Below are 22,223 nucleotides of genomic sequence, written 5' to 3'. Positions count from 1 at the left end.
TCATTTCAAACCGTGACATATTAGGGGGCCTTTGTCCCCCGATGGTCATGACGCCACTGGCAGCAACTAACATAAAGACACATCTTTAATGCCACTGTGTTTCCCCTCCATAATACTTTTGGTGATGTGGATGTGTGATTACTGTGTCTAGATTCCAAAGTTTAGAAGAAATTTAAATATTCATGTTAATCTGGTGCAAAACTCACCAGCTCTAGGGTATCATTATCTTACAGTACAAACAAGGTTGTTTTTATCCTTTTTAAATGTTTCTTGCCGCAGATATTTTATTAACTATATTCACCCACATCTTTGACATGTTAAAAAGGAAATCAAAGTTGTAGTTGGTGTCCTAGTTTTTCACAGGTCCTTGTCGTCAGGGCAAGGCTGCTCTGTCAGAGAACATGACAGTACTGTTATACAGTAGGTAGTTTAGATGTCATAGCCTAATCAACAAGCGGTGCTATTGCTTCCCTTCACCAGAGTTGGAATATCCTACAGGTTTGTAGCTTTTTCTGGTTTTGTCATTTTTGAATAATATGTTTATCATATTATTTGTAACTCCTACCCAACCAGTATGCCCTCTCTGAACTCTTTTTACTTTGCTCTCTCCCGCTTTCTCATTTTCTACCTCCCAGAAACACACATCTCCGCTTTCTTATTACACAACCCCATTCAATAAGTAACTCAGGTCTTGCAGGCTGGTGGGTGATGGCTGTAAATGACTGGAGCTGAGAGAGGCGAGTGTCGGCAGCCCATTCCCTCTGTCGGCTCCCAAATTGCATGTTGTCCGGCTCTCATTTCAGCCCTGAAAGAGCCGGCGCTCGGTTAGCATGGCTAATGGTGCATTTAGACTAGGGTGTAATTTTATTTCCAATTTCCGATGGAGCTGTAGTTTTGTATTAAATGACGGGAGGTCTGCTTCAGGGCTGTGCTGGGCTGTGACGTGTGGATGGCTGTGTCTCTGTAATGGTCTGTGGGGTAATGAGGGCAGAAATAGGCTCCGGCCCAGGACTATGGTCCTGTGGGACGTACAGTACAGCTTATACCTCCCAGCCCACGGTCACCCCTATGATGCAGATATTCCCTCATCCAACTCTGCTGCCTCTCCAACTGTTCCAACACACTTCAGAACTGGCCCAGACTCAAGTTACTGTACTGTTTAGAGAAGCAACTGTCTTTTGAGTCAACTGTCTTCTGCGGAAGACTGCGGTACCATTATACTATCCATAATATTATATTGAATGGTTTCGGTTAGGAACCTGAGAGACCCCAGATGCCCTGGCACATCAATTGCAGTGGTTGAATACTGTGATCTGTCCCTTCTGTGTTGATAACTTCCATTTTGAGATCAATATGACTTTTATAGTATATTTTTTGTAAGTGTAGAGGATTGACAGTAACCAATATGTCTGAGGTGACTTTGAAGTACTACCTATGGCACTGGAAGGCTGCTAGGGTTTAAATAATGGACAGTGTGGCTGCTAGGGTTTAAATAATGGGCAGTGTGACTATGTTTGGCTTGAAGAAGCAACAGTTAATCTTCGCCTCCCACCCCCAGCATATGGGACTTTGTTTGGCCCTGCACCGGAGTGAAGCACTGGGCTGTGGCGTCTCATATTTCATATTGATGGTAGTTTGTTACCCATGGCAACTGGGCAGCTGATGGGGACCCCATATCTGGCTTAGGGGCGAGTGCAAGGGGGGGGGATAAGGAAAGGAGGGTTTTGCAAGGCCGTGCATTCTTCCACCCTCCCTGCCTGCCTGCTTCTGTTCAGCGAATGGTTCCGGAACCCTGGGGAGTGAATTATTACCTGTCAGCCCCAGAGCCTCCCCATCATCCATAACCCAAGGCTGACACGGGACAGGCCTGTCCCAGCTATCTGCTGAGACCACCAGGCTTTGACCTTCAGGTCTGGCCCTTCCAACGGACCATGGGAGAAAATCACATTAACATGTAGCATCAAGCATTACAAATGGTGGGTTCAGGAAAGCCTCGTGGCTTTGCCATGGCAGCTGAAGGGGGTCTTCAGTCATTGTCCGGGACCAGTAGGGGGAATGTACTTTACTGTGTTTCAGCCGTTTGCTCTTCACAATGCAGAAACTTGTTTTACTGAGTCCTCATTGCAATGCTAAGCTTCACTGTATTTGGTCATCATAGATTTGGCATGATTTATTGCATTTTCTAGTATTGGTTTGAATATCACCTCTTTTCATGATATCACCTATGTTAATTTCAGCACTCATACCAGGACCTGCGTGCCCAAAATAAATGTCTGATTTAATTGACTGTGTTCAATATTGACACTGTTTTATCCTATTAGCCCCATCAGTAGCAGTCATTTAAATATAGTCCTTGACAGGGCAGTAATTAGCTCTGATTCTATAAAAACAGGCGAGTGATGGCTGCCCTCCTCTCACACCGCAGCGGTTAGCACTGTACGGGTAATCATACCAGAGCTGGTGAGTGCGTGAATTTGGGAGGAAAAAGAGTTGAGTTCAACCAAAGGATAGAATGAAAAAGAACACTCTGGACAAGTGACAGGCCTCGGTCCTCCTTTCCAGACTGGCTGTCTTCCTGTGGTTTTATAAAGCGTTTTTCAGCAGTGTTAACCCCTTGTCAAACATGGTCTTAGGCTGCTCAGCTAACCTGCAGGAGCCACGGGCCGAGAATGCTGGGTAACTGTCTGGTTAAGCTCCATGAACTGAAGTGGAAGGGTTCCAGCAATTACAGGGGGGATGTAACCTGTGTCAGCAGTATCTCATTTATGTATTCAGGTCAGTTAAAGTTTTCCATCCCCTAAAAACGTATTTACATGTCAAAATGTTGTCATCCTACTTTATTTGTGTTATATTAGTATGTAAATCATGCTGTCAGAGTGGCTTGTCTATGTTTGTTTGAAACATCTTCCCAAATCACAGAATTATAATCTGCAGTTGAGTAATCCTTTTAGATTCCACTACCTCTTTGTCTTCCTCAAAAGAGATTGGCCACACACACACACACACACACACACACACACACACACACACGGCTGTTTGATTAGTGTGACGGGAAGATTGTGCTCCGTACCCTCAGGGCTGGTAAGGGAGAAGAGTTTTGGGCAAGAAATACATCCTGTTGAGATTAAAAGTCTTTCCCTTTCATGCATATTTCATCTGAGGAGGTAGCTACTTCTTCATTTGCACATTGAGTCTCATCCTCCCTGAGGATTGCTGAGCGATGACTAAAACCATTGCCTTTTTTAAACTCACATTTAACTGCGACACCCACAATCCCCCAGAGCCCCCAATGCACCATTAACAAACTCAAGGGCAATATTCAGGCATTGAGATACTATTATATGCATACAGTATAGAGGTCGACCTATTAATCGGAGTGGACGATTTAATTAGGGCCGATTTCATGTTTTCATAACAATCGGAAATAAAAAAAAATTGTGCGCCAATTTTAAAAATAAAATATTTTGTAATTTATTTTTAATTTTTATACCTTTTTTATTTAACTAGGCAAGTCAGTTAAGAACACATTCTTATTTTCAATGACAACCCACCGTTCCTAGGTTAACTGCCTCGTTCAGGGGCAGAACGACAGATTTTCACCTTGTCAGCTCGGGTGATCCAATCTTGCAACCTTACAGTTAACTAGTCCAACGCAATAACGACCTGCCTCTCTCACGTTGCACTCCACAAGAAGACTGCCTGTTACGCGAATGCAGTAAGCCAAGGTAAGTTGCTAGCTAGCATTAAACCTATCTTATAAAAAATCAATCAATCATAATCAATCGTTAACTGCACATGGTTGATGATATTACTAGTTATTATCTAGCGTGTCCTGCGTTGCATATAATCTGTCTGAGCATACAAGTATCTGACTGAGCGGTGGTGGCAGAAGCAGGCGTATAAACATTCATTCAAACAGCACTTTCGCGTTTTGCCAGCAGCTCTTCGTTGTGCGTCAAGCATTGCGCTGTTTGACTTCATGCCTATCAACTCCCGAGTTGAGGCTGGTGTAACCGAAGTGAAATGGCTAGCTAGTTAGCACGCGCTAATAGTGTTTCAAACGTCACTTGCTCTGAGCCTTCTAGTAGTTGTTCCCCTTGCTCTGCATGGGTAACGCTGCTTCGATGGTGGCTGTTGTCGTTGTTGCTGGTTCGAGCCCAGGGAGGAGCGAGGAGAGGGACGGAAGCTATATTGTTACACTTGCAATACTAAAGTGCCTATAAGAACATCCAATAGTCAAAGGTTAATGAAATACAAATGGTATAGAGTGAAATAGTCCTATAATAACTACAACCTAAAACTTCTCAAATCAAAGTGATTTGATTACAACCTAAAACTTCTTACCTGGGAATATTGAAGACTCATGTTAAAAGGAACCACCAGCTTTCATATGTTCTGAGCAAGGAACTGAAACGTTAGCTTTCTTACATAGCACATATTGCACTTTTACTTCTCCAATACTTTGTTTTTGCATTATTTAAACCGAATTGAACATGTTTCATTATTTACTTGAGGCTAAATGGATTTTATTGATGTATTATATTAAATTAAAATAAGTGTTCATTCAGTATTGTTGTAATTGCCATTATTACAAATAAATCTTTAAAAAATTGTCCGATTAATCAGTATCGGCTTTTTTTGGTCCTCCAATAATCGGTATCGGCATTGAAAAATCATAATCGGTCGACCTCTAATACAGTACCAACAGGTATCAGTAAACTTGTATCAAAACACTTTCCCACTGGCTACTTGATGCAGGAAGCAACATATTTTGCCACAATCTTGCTACTCTGCTGCTCATATTATGATAGAATGCAAGTTAACGAAACAAGCCCTCCTGTAAATTGGTGCTGGCCACACATACACTTTATTGATTGGCGCAGTCCTAGTGGGGCTAAAGGTGCAGTGGTTTTTGTTCCAAATTATCTCTTAATCACTTCATAATGAGGGCAGCCTCCCTCCATCCTGCCTCATTGATTAGCTGCTCATGTTGAAACCGAAGCAGTCCGTCCACTTCACTTCACTAAATGTTTACTTTGGATTCGCTGGTGTTTGGGCTCAGCTATATCTGAAATCCTTATAATGGGTTAAGTTGATTTTGTTTCTGGTGGTGCATTCATGCAGTTTTTGTATAGTCTATTTTGGTGATCATGCAATGGATTTCACTATAGCTGAAAACCACCTAGTTCCTGCATGATTTCAGAATAGGTTTTTATTTTTAGGCTAGAAATAAAATACAAAACTGACTCTACTAACTTTGTTCCAGGAATTTTACATGTGGGTGCATACTGGAGCGTGTTTTTCTTGGAAATCGACCCACAATTTCTTAGCATGCAGGAAAGATCTGTTCCTCAGAGAGAGAATGTGTGAGGAGGACATTAGTAAAAGAGGGAGAGCGAGAGAGATTGAGAAATAGGCAGAGTAAGTAGGAGAATAACATCAACAAAAGTCCATCATTCATGCCACAAAATACATGTAATCCTTATGCATTTAGGGCCCGATGCAGACTTAGGAAATGTACACCTTTTTATGCACACCTTTCCTAGGCACTTCTCAGTAGTTGGTATTCAGACTTACCTTATGCAGGTGCATAACAGGCTTTTCAGGTGTGATTCCCTTGTGGGCGTTAAATCAATTACATTGAATCTCTGAAAGCCTCCCACTTGCTTGCCAACAGATTTTCTTGCGGAGTTTAGATTCAATAGTGTTTTCAGTACATGCATCTAAAACCATCCCTTTAAATACTTTAACTTTTTAATTATACACTAGAATATACACTGAGTGTACAGAACATTGTACAATCAGTGCACATGCTCTTTCTGTGACAGACTGACCAGTGAATCCAGGTGTAAGCTATGATCCTTTATTGTTGTCATCTGTTAAATCCACTTCAACAAAGGAGGCTGACACAATTGTACATTTTGTTTACTAACAGTCCAGTACAACATTGGTGCCCAAAAAACAATAAAATAATTCATAACTCATTGTACCTTGACAATGAATGGGGTATGGAGGTCAATGACCTTACAGAGTTCCACTTCTTTCAGCAAAAACAAGAAACTGTGGTTGCAGTGGGCTAAATGGAGAAAACCCTGAATACTGGAGAGTCAGAAACACATTGCCTGGTCTGATGAATCCCGTTTCACGCGGATAGCAGGACTAGGGCATGGAGAAAACCACATGAGTACATGCATCCATCATGCCGTGTGTCAACATTGCAGGGTGGTGATGGTGTAATGGGAGTGGGGGGGGGGGGGGTTCATGGCACGTATTGGGCCCCTTGATAAAAGTGGAGCAACATTTGAATGCCACAGTATATCTAAACATCATTGCCAATCAGGTGCATCCCTTCATTTTTTTCTGCAGGATAATGCCTCGTGCCACAAGGCTAGGATTGTTCAGGAATGTTTTTTTATTAATCATGCAACAATTAACTCATTGGGAATTGGGGCACCACGGAATAGGTTGTTTTAAGAGTTACCGTCTCCCAAATTAAACTCTAAGGCGCCCGAGTGCAACAGCGGTCTAAGGCACTGCATCTCAGTGTAAGATGCATCATTACAGTCCCTGGTACAAATCCAGGCTTTATCACATCTGGCTGTGATTGGGAGTCCCATAGGGTGGTGCACAATTGTCCCAGCGTCGTCTGGGGTAGGCAGTCATTGTAAATTAGAATGAGTTCTTAACTGAATTGCCTAGTGAAATAAAGGTTAAATTAAAAATGTGTATATATCTATTTAATCGATAAAGTTTTTATTAATCATTACCTCTTATCATTATTCTGACCAGTTGTAACCTTCTTGGATTTGCAATATCCCCAGCCTTGCTCATTATTCAGTACTACAGAAAATTGTTTAATTATTGATTTACTAGCTAACTAAATAATAACAGGAGAACATACCCACTTGATACATGAGAAGAAAGTCCCTAGTGGACTGATGCAACATGGCGTTTTTCAGACACACGGAGAGAGAGAATGACATATTCTAGAACCATTCTCACAATCATATAGTTTGCACACAAACCGCCGCCCGTTTGGAATAAGAAATCATTGATGTATTTACGTGTGGGTGCCTTTGTCCAATGTGTAGTCCTAAACCGAACTAAAGAGTTCTCTGCCATTGGCTCCTGAAGCTGCTTATTTGAAGATTTTCCAGCTGTGCCGATGGTTCCAGTGGGGTGATAAGAGTAGCCCACTACGGTGATTTGAGACTTGTAGTAGGATGGGATGGTTTGAAGAGTTTGAGATCTTTGACTCAGGACAGCTAATCAGCTGTACCAGTGATTTTCTGAGAGGGTAGTTTGTCACTTCTTCCTCCGTTGATTTTTCAGGGTTCAGGATTCAGACCACTATGGAAAAGGGCTGCAGCTTTTCGTCTAGCTGGTCTAAGGGAAGATGAGTTTTTCTTCCCCTTCGCGTTGAGGCTCAAAGTTTCAAACATGTAGCTAACATCTCACGTTTCCTGGTCGAATGTTCATTCCGTTAACAAGGCTTTTTATGCACTCTGGTGAAAGGGGACGGCGCCGTCCACCTGACATGCTCACCAACCTCACTCGGGGCGTGGCTACTTACTTATGGACAGTTTATATGAGATAGGAATGTGATTTTAGGAAGTATAAGATAATCTATCTTAACAAAAATACTTTAACTTGGATTGTTTGTTGATCATTGCTAGACAGCCATTTTCAAGTCCTGCCATAGATTCTTTTCTATAAATTTTTAAGTCAAAACTGTAACTAGGCCACATTGAATGTTCCTATGTCTTCTTGGTAAGCAACTCCAGTGTATTTTTGGCCTTGTGTTTTAGGTTATTACGTGATGTGTCTCCGTGTCTGTTGGAAAGCAGACTGAACCAAGTTTTCCTCTAGGGGTTTGCCTGCTTTGCACTATTCCGTTTAGTGTTATCCTTAACAAAACTACTTAGTCCTTGTCAATGACAAGCATACCCATAACATGATGCAGCCTCCGTCATGCTTAAATATACGAAGAGTGGTGCTCACTGACGTGTTGTATTTGCCCCAAATATAATGCATTGTATTCAGGACAGTTTTTGCAGTTCTACTTTAGTGCATTATTGCAAATAGCGTACATGTTTTGGAATGTTTGTATTCTATTCTGTTTGTATTTCATTTAGGTTAGTATTGTGGAGTAATTATGTTTTTGATCCATCCTTATGTTTCTCCTATCACAGCCATTAAACTCTTTACTTTGTTAAAGTCAACGTTGGCCTCATGGTGAAATCCCTGAGTTGTTTCCTTCCTCTCCGGCAACTGAGTTAGGAAGGACGCCTGTATCTTTGTAGTGATTGGGTGCATTGATACACTATCCAAAGTGTAATTTATAACTTCACCATGCTCAAAGGGGATATTCAGTGTCTGCTTTTTTGTGTTTCCCCATCTACCAATAGGTCCCTTTCTTTGTGAAGAATTGGAGCATCTCCCTGGTCTTTGTGGTTGAATCTGTTTTTGAAATTCACTGCTCAACCGAGGGACCTTACAATCATCTCTATGTGTGGGGTACAGGGATGAGGTAGTCATTCAAAAATCATTTTACACATCATTGTCCATGCAACTTATGTGACTTGTTAAGCATATTTTTACTCCTCAACTTATTTAGGCTTTCCATATTAAAGAGTTTGAATACTTATTGACTCAAGACATTTCCGTTTTACATTTTTAATACATAATTCCACTTTGACGTTATGGCGTATTGTGGGACACAATCTCAATTTAGTCCATTTAAAATTCTGCCTGAAACGCATCAAAATTGAGAAAAAGTCAAGGGTTGTGTGAATACTATCTGAAGGCACTGTAGGCTTATTTCTGTGGGTATTACTGATGGTGGCTACTGATATCGGCTAGTATTTAATATGATAGAAATAAAATATTTTTTAAATACAAAAATGTCCGGCAATATAATTAAATAATTCTGGAGTGCATACATCAACTCGGTAGCTTCGCAGCTACTGTCAGTGCGCACAGGGTTTCATAGGCTAGAGCCTCAGCTTGGGTCTCCAAATTTCAGACCCACAAATGATGAAGCTTTAAGGCCTACAATTAGAATTCTAAATAACGGCAAAGCTATTTATACGTCACTGTGGAAAAGAGTACGAAATACCTGTCATGTTGACATGCTTTTTAGTTTGCTGAAATATGACTGGTTTCACATTTGTCTCCAGGGATCATAGGGTAAAATAGATCTAAAACAATTGTCATATGTACAATTCCCTTATCCAAACGGATTACTCAAATAGCTCTGTAAATTTGTTTAAGAAAGATGTTGTTGCACTTGGAACCGACAGGTGGCTTGACCTTATTCATCATTTCATTTTGCGTAAAGGTGTTGTAATTATGATGAAATTAAGTCAACATCAGAATACAGTAGAAGTCGAGCAATTTATGATTTTTCAAGGCTTTTTAGTCCTCCAATAATCTGCCGATTAAAAAAAAAAAAAGTGTATAGTATACAGTGGGGCAAAAAAGTATTTAGCCAGCCAACAATTGTGCATGTTCTCCCACTTAAAAAGATGAGAGGCCTGTAATTTTCATCATAGGTACACTTCAACTATGACAGACAAAATTAGAAGAAAAAAAATCAGGAAAATCACATTGTAGGATTTTAAATGAATTTGAAAATTATGGTGGAAAATAAGTATTTGGTCAATAACAAAAGTTTCTCTATACTTTGTCATTGCCAACAAAGGGTATATAACAGAGGTCAAACGTTTTCTGTAAGTCTTCACAAGGTTTTCACACACTGTTGCTGGTAATTTTGTCCCATTCCTCCATGCAGATCTCCTCTAGAGCAGTGACATTTTGGGGCTGTTGCTTGGCATCACAGACTTTCAACTCCCTCCAAAGATTTTCTATGGGGTTGAGATCTGGAGACTGGCTAGGCCACTCCAGGACCTTGAATTGCTTCTTACGAAGCCACTCCTTCGTTGCCCGGGCGGTGTGTTTGTGATCATTGTCATGCTGAAAGACCCAGCCACGTTTCATCTTCAATGCCCTTGCTGATGGAAGGAGGTTTTCACTCAAAATCTCACGATACATGGCCCCATTCATTCTTTCCTTTACACGAATCAGTCGTCCTGGTCCCTTTGCAGAAAAACAGCCCCAAAGCATGATGTTTCCACCCCCATGCTTCACAGTAGGTATGGTGTTCTTTGGATGCAACTCGGCATTCTTTGTCCTCCAAACATGACGAGTTGAGCTTTTGATCATTTTGACCCCACGGGGTGAGATCTTGCGTGGAGCCCCAGATCGAGGGAGATTATCAGTGGTCTTTTATGTCTTCCATTTCCTAATAATTGCTCCCACCGTTGATTTCTTCAAACCAAGCTGCTTACCTATTGCAGATTCAGTCTTCCCTTCCTGGTGCAGGTCTACAATTTTGTTTCTGGTGTCCTTTGACAGCTCTTTGGTCTTGGCCATAGTGGAGTTTGGAGTGTGACTGTTTGAGGTTGTGGACAGGTGTCTTTTATACTGATAACAAGTTCAAACGGGTGCCATAATTCAGGTAACGAGTGGAGGACAGAGGAGCCTTTGTGAGAGCCAGAAATCTTGCTTGTTTGTAGGTGACCAAATACTTATTTTCCTCCATAATTTGCAAATAAATGATTAAAAATGTGATTTTCTGGATTTTTCTGGATCTTCTCATTGTGTCTGTCATAGTTGAAGTGTACCAATGATGAAAATTACAGGCCTCTCATCTTTTTAAGTGGGACAACTTGCACAATTGGTGGCTGACTAAATACTTTTTTGCCCCACTGGATATATTATTACAAATTTTTGTAATAATGACAATTGCAACAATACTGAATGAACAATGAACACTTTTATTTTAACTTAATATAATACATATGGTCTTTTGGATGGGTGTTCTTAAGGTGATTCCACAGGTTGGTGGTATTTTTATTTATTTAGTCGTTGCTGACCCCATGCTTACAGCTTTATCACAAATAAGACACCTTGCTTTCCCTGGTGCCAATTCCATGTAATAGTCCCACACTGGTGCTCTGATTTTCTCTGCCATCTGTAAAACACACATACAGCTCTGAAGTGACAATGATACTGAAGAGTCTGCTTAGGAGACAAATAGTTTAAGTTACCTGTGATGAATGTTGAAAACAAAAACTGTAATTTCTATATGCAGGAAATCCTATTTTAATAATGGACATGGTAAAAATTGACTACCAAAGTGCGAGTCATAATTCCCATGACAGCAAAATCTGAAAAGCGGTTCCTTCATTCATTTATTCCATAGGGTAGATCAAGACATTCTCTATGGAAGACATGAACGGTAAAATAACGAAGGAACCCCTTTCAAGTTTAGCCGCAAGTTATTACAGGAATTATACGCGTCAACTATTTCTCTCTAAACCATATACCTTTGACTATTAAGAGCCTGCTGCTGCCTACCATCCCTCAGACTGCTCTATCAAATATCAAATCATAGACTTAACTATAATAAACACACACAAATACGAGCCTTAGGTCAAATCCGGAAACTATCACCTCAAACAAAACGTTTATTCCGTTCCGTATTTTATCTAACGGGTGGCATCCATGAGTCTAAATATTCCTGTTACATTGCACAACCTTCAATGTTATGTCATAGTTACGTAAAATTCTGGCAAGTTAGTTCACAAAGTGCGAGGTGGCCCAAACTGTTGCATATACCCTGACACAATTTCACTTGGTTAATATCACCTGCTAACCTGGATTTATTTGAGCTAAATATGCAGGTTTAAAAATATAAACTTGTGTATTGATTTTAAGATAGGCATTGATGTTTATGCCTAAGTACAAATTGATGCAACGACAGTCGTTGATTGTTTTTTATAAGATAAGTTTAATGCTAACTAGCAACTTACCTTTGCTTACTGCATTCGCGTAACAGGCGGGCTCCCCGTGAGGCAGGTGGTTAGAGCGTTGGACTAGTTAACTGTAAGGTTGCAAGATTGGATCCCCTGAGCTGACAAGGTACAAATCTGTCGTTCTGCCTCGTTCCTAGGCCATCATTGAAAATAAGAATGTGTTTTTAACTGACTTGCCTAGTTAAATAAAGATTAAATAAAGGTGTAAAATATTTTTAAAAATCGACAAAATCGGCGCCCAAAAATACAGATTTCCGATCGTAATGAAAACTTGAAATTGGCCCTAATTAATCGGCCACTCCGATTTAATCGGTCGACCTCTAGAATACAGTGTGTCTGTGAACACCTCTGCCACACCTTAATTTCTTTGATCTCTACCCCAAACGAATAGTAGCTGAATAGCATGCTATTCTTAGGTGTAACATCAGAATACGGATATAGAGAAAAGTGCATAAAAATAAATAAAAAGTTCCATTTACGCGTGCTTAACTTTGGTCGGAATTCCCCCTATTAGTCTTTGTTTGTGTTCTTAGAATCTGGGGCACAGTTATTGTGTCTGTTGTCACAGATATAGCTTATACTGTAAAGCAATAACTGCATGGGAAAAAATCTATGCGGAGTACAGCTACTGCAGAACCTATTCTGAGTCATGATCATGTCTCAAAGTAGTTTATTGCAGTTTTTGGAAATTAGGATTTTTATGGGCCCGAAACGTGAAATGAAGCAGGAAATTAAAAACCTAAGCTTGTTTTTCCCGCTTAAAGCCGCTGCTTCATGCAGTGATGCCTCATCATACCCGATTCAGGCTCTGCAAGCACTTTAAAGGTGAATGGTATTCATTTACACAAAAGTGTTTTCATTAAATCGCTTAGTTTTTTTTCTTTGTTGAATGGTATCATGCGACTATTGAAAAATAAATATGCTAGTCTCACACATTGGTGTTATATGACATGCATACTGCCAATTGGGTTTTTATTAGCTTGTTCAAAACCCTGCATTGAATTCCCCAACTATCCATAAATCACTGTCTTGTTCGACCTTGTTACTGAAAACTTGGCCGGGGTCTATCAAGACTTTACTTTACATCTAAGCACTTAGGTAAGGGATGACAATGGATTGCATTCAAGTGTCTGCTAGTCCTCGCTTTGTTTAACGTCAATGTGTATGTGTGTGTGTTTATGCATGTGTATGTGTTGGTTTTTGTAGTATAGGTCTACATCTCTTGGTGGTGATAATGCTATCAGTCGTTTGGTTTGGACGAGGTGCAAGATTAGTTCAGTAACAGACTTCTATCGCTCTCATTTTCCTGGGTTTCTCAGAACTCCAGCCCTTTTCGCCTGAATCAGGGTTATTTTTAAACCGTTCTGTGGGGGTAGAGGTCCAGGGAGTTAGTGTCAAATAATTCTACCCATGGCACCCGGCCAGGGTGTGTACAATCCCCCCCCCGCCCTCCTTTTCACTGCAATCGTCCGATTTCATGGGCGTGCCAGTTAACCTCTCTTGGGTATGTGGGACGCTAGCGTCCCATCTGGCCAACTTCCAGTGAGATTGCAGAGCTACAAATTCAAATACAGAAATGCTCATTATAAAAATTCAGAAAACAAAACTTATTTTACATAATCTTTAAACCTAACTTCATGTTAATCCAACCACGGTGTCAGATTTATAAAATGCTTTTCGGCAAAAGAATACCTATCCCAGAACATAGCCCACTTGACAAATTATTACAAACAGAAACTAGCCTAGCAGAAGCGTTACAAAACTCAGAAATAGAGATATAATTAATCCCTAACCTTTGGTGATCTTCATATGGTGGCACTCAGAAGATATTCATTTACTCAATAAATGTTCCTTTTGTTCGATTAAGTCTCTTTATATCCAAAAACCTCCGTTTTGTTTGCGTTTTCTTCAGTAATCCACAGGCTCAAACGCAGTCAAAACAGGCAGACAAAGAAATCTAAATTGTATCCGTAAAGTTCATAGAAACATGTCAAACGAAAAAAGAAAACAAATCTGAATGGATTTTTCTCAGGTTTTTGCCTGCCAAATCAGTTCTGCTATACTCAAGACACTATTTTAACAGTTTTGGAACCTTTAGAGTGTTTTCTATCCAAATCTACCAGTTATATTCATATCATATCTTCTGGGTCCGAGTAGCAGGCCGTTTAATTTGGGCATGCTTTTCATCCAAAATTCCGAATGCTGCCCCCTACCCTAGAGGTTAACCATGTGGTTACTCATACATGCAGCTGTGTGTGTGTGTGTGTGTGTGGTGGGTATTTGCGTGTTATAACAGCTGTTACGATGTTTACCATGTGTTTAGTCTTTTACACAGATACAGTAAACATATTTGTGTTGACACACACAAACGCAGTCCTACAGGTTCTCTTTCTCCTGCCCAGTGCCTCCAAGGCGTCTTCATTTGATCCTCCTTTATTGCTTTCCCACATTATCTCTCTGCCTCGACCAGTCTCTCCCGGGGGGGGGGGGCAATCACTGGTGACGGACGGTATGAAAGACAACTCAAGGTAAACAAGTCTCCAACTGCAGAGCCTGATACTGCTTTAATGCCTCGTCTCAGAGAGATGAGAGAGAGGTACAGTAAACCGGGTATATCTTTAGTCACCTTGAAAGGACCCAAATAGCCACCACAGCGGACATGACCCCTACCTCCCACTGTCACACTCTAAACATGGTTCCATTACCTACTACTATAATCACAGTCTGTGTCCGTGACTATTTTAGATGGTTACAAAAAAGGTTCCAAAGGTTTGTCACATGGTTAGCAGGTGTTAATGCGAGTGTAGCGAAATGCTTGTGCTTTTAGGCTCCGACAGTGCAGTAATATCTAACAATTCCCCAGCAACTACCTAAATACACACAAATCTAAAGGGATTAATGAGAATATTTACATATAAGTATATGGATGAGCGATGGCCGAGCGGCATAGGCAAGGTGCAATAGACGGTATAAAATACAGTATACATGTGATATGAGTAATGTAAGATATGTAAACATTATTTAGAGTGGCATTGTATAAAATGACTAGTGATCCATTTATTAAAGTGGCCAGTGATTGGGTCTCAAGGTAGGCAGCAGCCACTGAGTTAGTGATTGCTGTTTAGCAGTCTGATGGCCTTGAGATATAAGCTGTTTTTTAGTCTCTCGGTCCCAGCTTTGGTGCACCTGTACTGACCTCACCTTCTGGAGCGGTGTGGTAGCGGTGTGAACAGGCAGTGGCATGGGTGGTTGATGTCCTTGATGATCTTTTTGGCCTTCCTGTGACATTGGGTGCTGTAGTTGTCATGGGGGGGCAGGTAGTTTGCCCCTGGTGATGCGTTGTGCAGACCGCACCACCCGCTAGAGAGCCTTGCTGTTGAGGGTGGTGCATTTGCCGGACCACGCTGTGATACAGCCCGACAGGATGCTCTCGATTGTTTATCTGTAAAAGTTAGTCAGGGTTTTTGGGTGACAAGCCAAATTTCTTCAGTCTCCTGAGGTTGAAGAGGCGCTGTTGCGCTGCCTTCAACATTTCAGTTTGTCTGTGATGTGTACGGCAAAGAACTTCAAACTTTCCACCTTCTCCATTACAGTCCTTTCGATGTGGATAGGGGGGTGCTCCCTCTGATGTTTCCTGAAGTCCACTATCATCTCATTTCTTTTGTTGATGTTGAGTGAGAAATTGTTTTCCTGACGCCGTGTGCCCTCACCTCCTCCCTGTAGGCTGTCTCGTCATTGTTTGTAATCAAGCCCACTACTGTTGTGTCGTCTGCTAACTTGATGATTGAGTTGGAGGCGTGCATGGCCACGCAGTCGTGGGTGAACAGGGAGTACAGGAGGGGGCTGAACGCACAACCTAGTCGGGCCCCAGTGTTGAGGGTCAGTGAAGTGGAGGTGTTGTTTCGTACCTTCACCACCTGGGGGCATGGTTGAGACCCAGGGCCTCCAGCTTGATGATGAGCTTGGAGGGTACTATGGTGTTGAATTCTGAGCTGTAGTCAATGAACAACATTCTTCCATAGGTATTCCTTTTGTCCAGATGGGATAGGTCTCATCTAACCAGCAAGCCCTCCCTCCCCCACCACCACAATGAACTACACATCTCTATAGTTTGTCCCATTTGGTCTTTCCCTTTTCTCAGTCGGAACACTTCTGAGGTGCTAATGGAGTCGTAATGGAGAGAGACAGACTGAGCTCTGAGGAACATGTATGGGACAATCAGGTCAGTGATTGCAATTGAGGCGACCATTCACACACAAGACCTTTTTAATTATGTTATTTTAATTAACCAGTGAGCATTATGTCTATGTCCATTTGTCTACCCACTCGCCTTGGCAGACTAGGCTGAATACGCAGGCATTGTGTTCACTTGGCTTCCGAGGTCCCTGCCTCCTCCTATATTTTCCATTCAGTCAAATCAATTTTTTTCTCTTTTAGATTAGCATGATAATACCCCACGGGGGGAGGATGGTGAGGTGTCAGCACAGGGTTGCTAATCACATTAACCGTGTGCACCGCCTGGTATTATTATACTAAATGCACCATCGGTTAAACTAACAGTCTGAATTCTGGCATTATTCTCCAATATCAATGGGGTAAGAAAGGGAGAAGGAGCACAATGGCAAATTGTGGGCTATGTGTTGCTCCCTGGTGTCCACACTATTGTTCCATGGATCTTTCCCCAGTGTAATTATGCTATGCTAATACCCTCCCCTTGGTCCCCAGTTATACCTGCAGCAGGGTTGTTCAGCCTTGCAGATTAGACTATGTCACGTTATTGTAGATGGGGTGAAACTAGAGCAACGATAAAATAAAAAACTCCAAACTGTTTCTCAGACACTCTCTGTGGTGGTGGGGGTTTGACGGGAAAATCATTGGCTGATCTTGTTGCCATGGTTTCAGCGTCAGGGTCAGGTGTGGGTCAGACCACCTTGATCTCCTCCGCTGGATTGATTGTGTTGGCCTTGACAGGGTTAGACCGCTGCTCCTCCCCTTGACACGAGGACTTTGTTAAAGCCTGACACAGGCAGTGCAGACAAACCTCCGTCATGGTCTGAGAAGAGCCGGGTGGGGTCAGGAGTTAAGGTGGAGTTGTGGCTTGATCTGAATACTGATTGATTTTCTTTGTGGTTATCTGGGGAAGCTTGCCGTGTTAGGAGAGAGGTCAAGTCATTTACCCTTATCTTCTGTTAAGACAGAGGTATGGGAATGTGGTGAAGGAATGGCGAGAGACAAGTAGTCACAACATGCCTCGCCCTTTTGCTGGACTGTGTGTGTGCTCCTTGTGATTTCACTCTCACTGACCCACTAATAGACAGCTGAGAGGAGGAAGGACAGTTACAGGGTACTCTTATGTGTGCCCGATGAACATGTTTTTGGTATTTTGTAGATATGCTCATTTCTGTGGTCAGTTCTTTTAAAATGTTATTTAGAGCCGAAAAACTCCCTTGCTTGTCTTGCATTTTCTCCTAGTAAAGTTGTTTTGACAATGCAATGAGATGACATGCACAACAGAGCTCTTGGGTTTAGCTTGAACTCAACTGGTGATATTTTGATGATCTATGAGTGTCTATATGTGGCTCACATATAGATGGTCCTTCATGCATTTCTAGAAAAAGGGCTCAATTATGTGCACCAAGTTAGTCCCTTTCAAAAGTCTACATTTTAATTGACAATTTAGATGTCTCTCCTCTTCTCAAGTAATCAGAGATATCATCAACATTGTCAAAATAGAAATTCTGGCACTCTCGCCTTTAGTAATTTGCACCCTGGTCCTGATCCTGCACCCTGGTCCTGGATAATGAGCAGCTAAGTCTTCCCTCTTTAGTCTCTGTGATTAATCAAACTACTACCAGGTCAGTGGCGGGAGCACAGGGTTTGGAAGAAATCTGTCCTCTCCTAACCTCTATTCCTTTCCTTCATCTCTTCCTCCGTGTGGTGAGATCTGTGGTTGTCATTTGTGTTATTTTGCTGGTTAATTGAGGTTTTCTGGTTTCTTTGGAGATGTGGTATCTCTTTCACTGTTGAAGATTCATATTCAGAATCGATGCAGAATCGCACATGCTCATGTCAACACACGTTAAAAACTTCTTATGGCTAGGGGTTCCGCTAGCGCCCCCACCCCCCCATCGTGTCAGATTTTTAAAATGTTTTACAGCGAAAACACAACATATATTTGTTAGGTCACCACCAAATCCAGATAACAGAAATACTCATCATAAACTTTGACGAAAGATACATGTTTTACATATAATTAGAGATACACTGGTTCTTAATGCAACCGCTGTGTCAGATTTTTTAAAAACGTTACGAAAAAAGCATGCCATGCAATAATCTAAAACGGTGCTAAGACATAACAATATTTCTCCGCCATGTTGGAGTCAACAGAAATACGAAATTACATCATAAATATTCCCTTACCTTTGATGATCTTTCATCAGAATGCAGTGCAAGTAGTCCTAGTTCCACAATAAATTGTTGTTTTGTTCCATAATGTCCATTACTAGTGTCCAAATAGCTGCTTTTGCTAGCACGGTTAGTTCACATGTCCAAAAGCTGGCGCTGGTCCAGGCGAACTCAGACGAAAACTTCAAAAGTTATATTCCAGGTCGAATAAACTGGTCAAACTAAGTAGAGAATCAATCTTCAGGATGTTATCTTCATATATATCCAATAACGTTCCAACCGGAGCATTCGTTTTTGTCTACAGAGTCATGGAACGCAGGCGATATCAACAGTAATGTGCGCAACCAGGAACTGGCATTCTGCCAGACCAGTGACTCATTCCCCTCCCCTCCCATACATCACATTAGAGGCTTCATTCCACGTTCGACTGACTGTTGACATCTAGTGGAAGGCGTTGGAAGTCCGAACATATCCATATCTTGTTTGGATGTAAATAGGCGATGACTTGATCTTCGACCAGCCCCAGAATTTCCACTTCCTGTTTGGACATTTGCCTGCCCTATGATTTCTCTTATACTCACAGACATAATTCAAACAGTTTTAGAATCTTCAGAGTGTTTTCTATCCAATAGTAAACTGATAATATGCATATATTAGCATCTAGAGTAGGATGCAGTTCACTATGGGCACGCAATTCATCCAAAGTGAAAATGCTGCCCCCTATCCCTAACAGATGTTTAACATGTAGGTGTGTGAGCTGCTTGTTTGTCCTTCCAACCATATATGGAAGCTTCTGAAAAGAGTGTAATGAAGTTGCAAATAAAACAAACATCCTGTAAAATGTTTCAGCGGCCAGAGTTGTACATGATTACGTACCAAGTTGTGATTACGAACAGTGGATTTTGTAACGGTGTTTACATGTTATCACAGAGTTGAGAGGAAGCCCAGGCTGAACAGTTTTGTTGCCTTAGCTCTGGTGGTGGACCCGTTCCTCTCTACTAATGTTACCCATTCAGAAAAGACTATGCTGGCACCATTATCTCAAAGCCCTCTCAGATCTTTTTTTCCCTTCCAATTCACATTTCCGTTTTTCCTTTTTTAGGTGTTTACTTTATGCTACTCTTATGCTGGCTTGCATATCATACTTTTAGATTGAGGCGAGTTTTCTTATTTTTAAAGTAAAATAAGATTGAGCTCCACATACGATATTGTAAGAGCCTAGAAAGTTTACTGAACCCTGAACAGATGCTTGCTTTTTCCCTTACTCCTGGAAAATACATTTTGAAATTGTGTTGATGAGTTGATCGCAGTGCACCAATCAGATGGGATCATGCTCGTACTAACAGGTGGCTTATTGATCCGTGGTGTTGATTAAACTGTGCAACTTTCTCCTCTTTTCCAAAGGAAAATAAAACACATAGTCCTACCCTCTAAAATAAATCTACTGGGCATTTGGGAGCAATTTGAAGTCTGGGACCTTTTAGTGCCTTGGAGTTAATCATGTTTTGCTGTTGAAATGGAAATGGAATTTGGGTTTCACTGCACACAAGTGCTGAATATGTTTTTGTTTTGTTCTTTCCCAGGCTGTGCTTTGAAATCTGAACTGATCCATTACAGCTCTTACAGATGGCAAGTACCAGCATTCATCGATCAACATTTTGCTACAGACCAAAAAAGAGCAAAACAATAGAATATTGGCCAGAAGCCCATGCATATCACGCAACTCACAAATAGGCTGTTATTGATACACTACAGTTTAGATTTTTTTTTCTTGGTGCTCTTGGCCTTTTTCACTGATACTGGGGGCATAGATAAAATAGAAGAAAGTACAAATAAACAGAGCTATGATAGAATTTGAGACAATAGATGAACCAGTGTTAGCATGTGGCTGCCAGCTGGTCTGTTTTTTTTTTTTAATTAAAAAAAAAATTTTTTAGTCCAGTGGCTTCTTTTTTTAACATGTCTTTACAGGTTGAACTACCTGCTGTGTTTTGGGGGAACTAAGTCACATACACGACCTTGACCAGTTGTCTAGGATAGATAAGGTCCCAGTGTTGGATTTAGGCCAATTGTCTCTAATCATGCCCCCAAAAATGTTCAATTGCAGATGATTTTGACCGACCAAGTTCAGTCTAACTATAAATAGCCACTGCAATGGGAGGGAAAATGCACTTTCTTGAGGCTCTGCTGAATCGACTAGCAGAAGGAATTTTCCAGAACAATGACTAGGTTAATGTGTTTACAAAATGTTAATTGTGATTGATGGCCCTCATGTTTGATGGCCCTTTACCTCCCTTATCTCACCTCATTTGCTCACATCGTATATAGACTTATTTTTCTACTGTATTATTGACTGTATGTTTGTTTTACTCCATGTGTAACTCTGTTGTTATATGTGTCGAACTGCTTTGCTTTATCTTGGCCAGGTTGCAGTTGCAAATGAGAACTTGTTCTCAACTAGTCTACCTGGTTAAATAAAGGTGAAATCATTATTTAAAGAAAAAAAGTTAAGCAAGGCCTTGTCCTGATTTGGGATTTCTGTAGTGTATGTTTTTGTGGCCAAGGACTTGGATAACCCTCCTAATGTGCTATAATTCACAACATGAACCGTGTACTGCAAGAGCATGGACATGCTCTGGCATCATTTAAAAAATCAGACCTAAATCTAGGTGTCAGCCTATCCAGAGGAACAAAATCAGTTACTAAACCAACAGGTTGTTATTTGTCACTGTTTGAAAGATCTCTTTGCCATATTGTCAGAGTGGAGAATTCAAAGAGAGAAATCCAAAGCTTTCTCAAACCGCTCTGTGCTGAAAGGAGAACTGGCAAAGTGAAGCCTAATTCTCTTTAAGCAGATTGCCAGAACAGATTGTGTTCTGAGATGCCCTGTGATTTGGCCATCTCCAACTCTCTCTAGGATTTGTCAACAGATTTTGTTCATAATCTGCCCATTATCAATGTAAACTAAGTGCAATTTTGTTAACTTCCCTTTCTCTGAATAGAGAAGAACCCGTAAAGAAACTTGTCCTCTTCTGTTTTGTTAGTCAATGGTATTTCTCTTCTGACATTTTAAGCACAGAACATTTACATCTCTTTTTGTTGCTGCTTGGGTCTTTCCTTTACTTCAAAAATCATTGTTTGCCTTCCACTATAAACCTGGCTATATTATTGAGAGGGGTATCGAACATACGAATCCTGCCCACGGATGGTTTGAGTAAAAAAAATAATTATATATATATATATAAGAATTTGAACGGTAGTATATATGTTTTGGAGTCACTTATAAATGTCCTTGTTTATTTAAATTTACATTTAAATAAAAGCTATTTAAAAAAAAGTCCATTAAAATAACATAAAATTGATCAGAAATACAGAGTAGACATTGTTAATGTTGTAAATGACTGGAAACGGCAGATTTCTTTATGGAATATCTACAGTCGTCGCCAAACGTTTTGAGAATGACACAAATATTAATTTCCACAAAGTTTGCTGCTTCAGTGTCTTTTCGATATTTGTGTCAGATGTTACTATGGAATACTGAAATATAATTACAAGCATTTCATAAGTGTCAAAGGCTTTTATTGACAATTACATGAAGTTGATGCAAAGAATTGATATTTGCAGTGTTGACCCTTCTTTTTCAAGAGCTCTGAAATCCGCCCTGGCATGCTGTCAGTTACCTTCTGGGCCACATACTGACTGATGGCAGCCCATTCTTGCATAATCAATGCTTGGAGTTTGTCAGAATTTGTGGATTTTTGTTTGTCCCCCTACTTCTTGAGGATTGACCACAAGTTCTCAATGGGATTAAGGTCTGGGGTGTTTCCTGGTCATGGACCCAAAATATTGGTACCGTTCTTTATTCATGGCTGGTTTCTTAGGCAAAATTGTGAGTGAGCCCACTCCCTTGTCTGAGAAGCAACCCCACACATGAATGGT

The 22,223-nt window shown here is 40.9% G+C and overlaps 1 protein-coding gene across 4 annotated transcripts in view; it reads left to right on the top strand.

Annotated features, from left to right (window-relative positions):
- Positions 1 to 22,223, top strand: part of LOC124005112 (semaphorin-6D-like) — a 178,763-nt gene that overhangs the window by 2,486 nt on the left and 154,054 nt on the right. The window lies entirely within an intron of this gene.

This window comes from Oncorhynchus gorbuscha, linkage group LG19, assembly GCF_021184085.1.
Source record: "Oncorhynchus gorbuscha isolate QuinsamMale2020 ecotype Even-year linkage group LG19, OgorEven_v1.0, whole genome shotgun sequence".
Classification (NCBI taxonomy): Eukaryota; Metazoa; Chordata; class Actinopteri; order Salmoniformes; family Salmonidae; genus Oncorhynchus; species Oncorhynchus gorbuscha.
The sequence above is the reverse complement of the archived record's forward strand: the minus strand, read 5'-3'. Positions and strand labels throughout refer to the sequence as shown.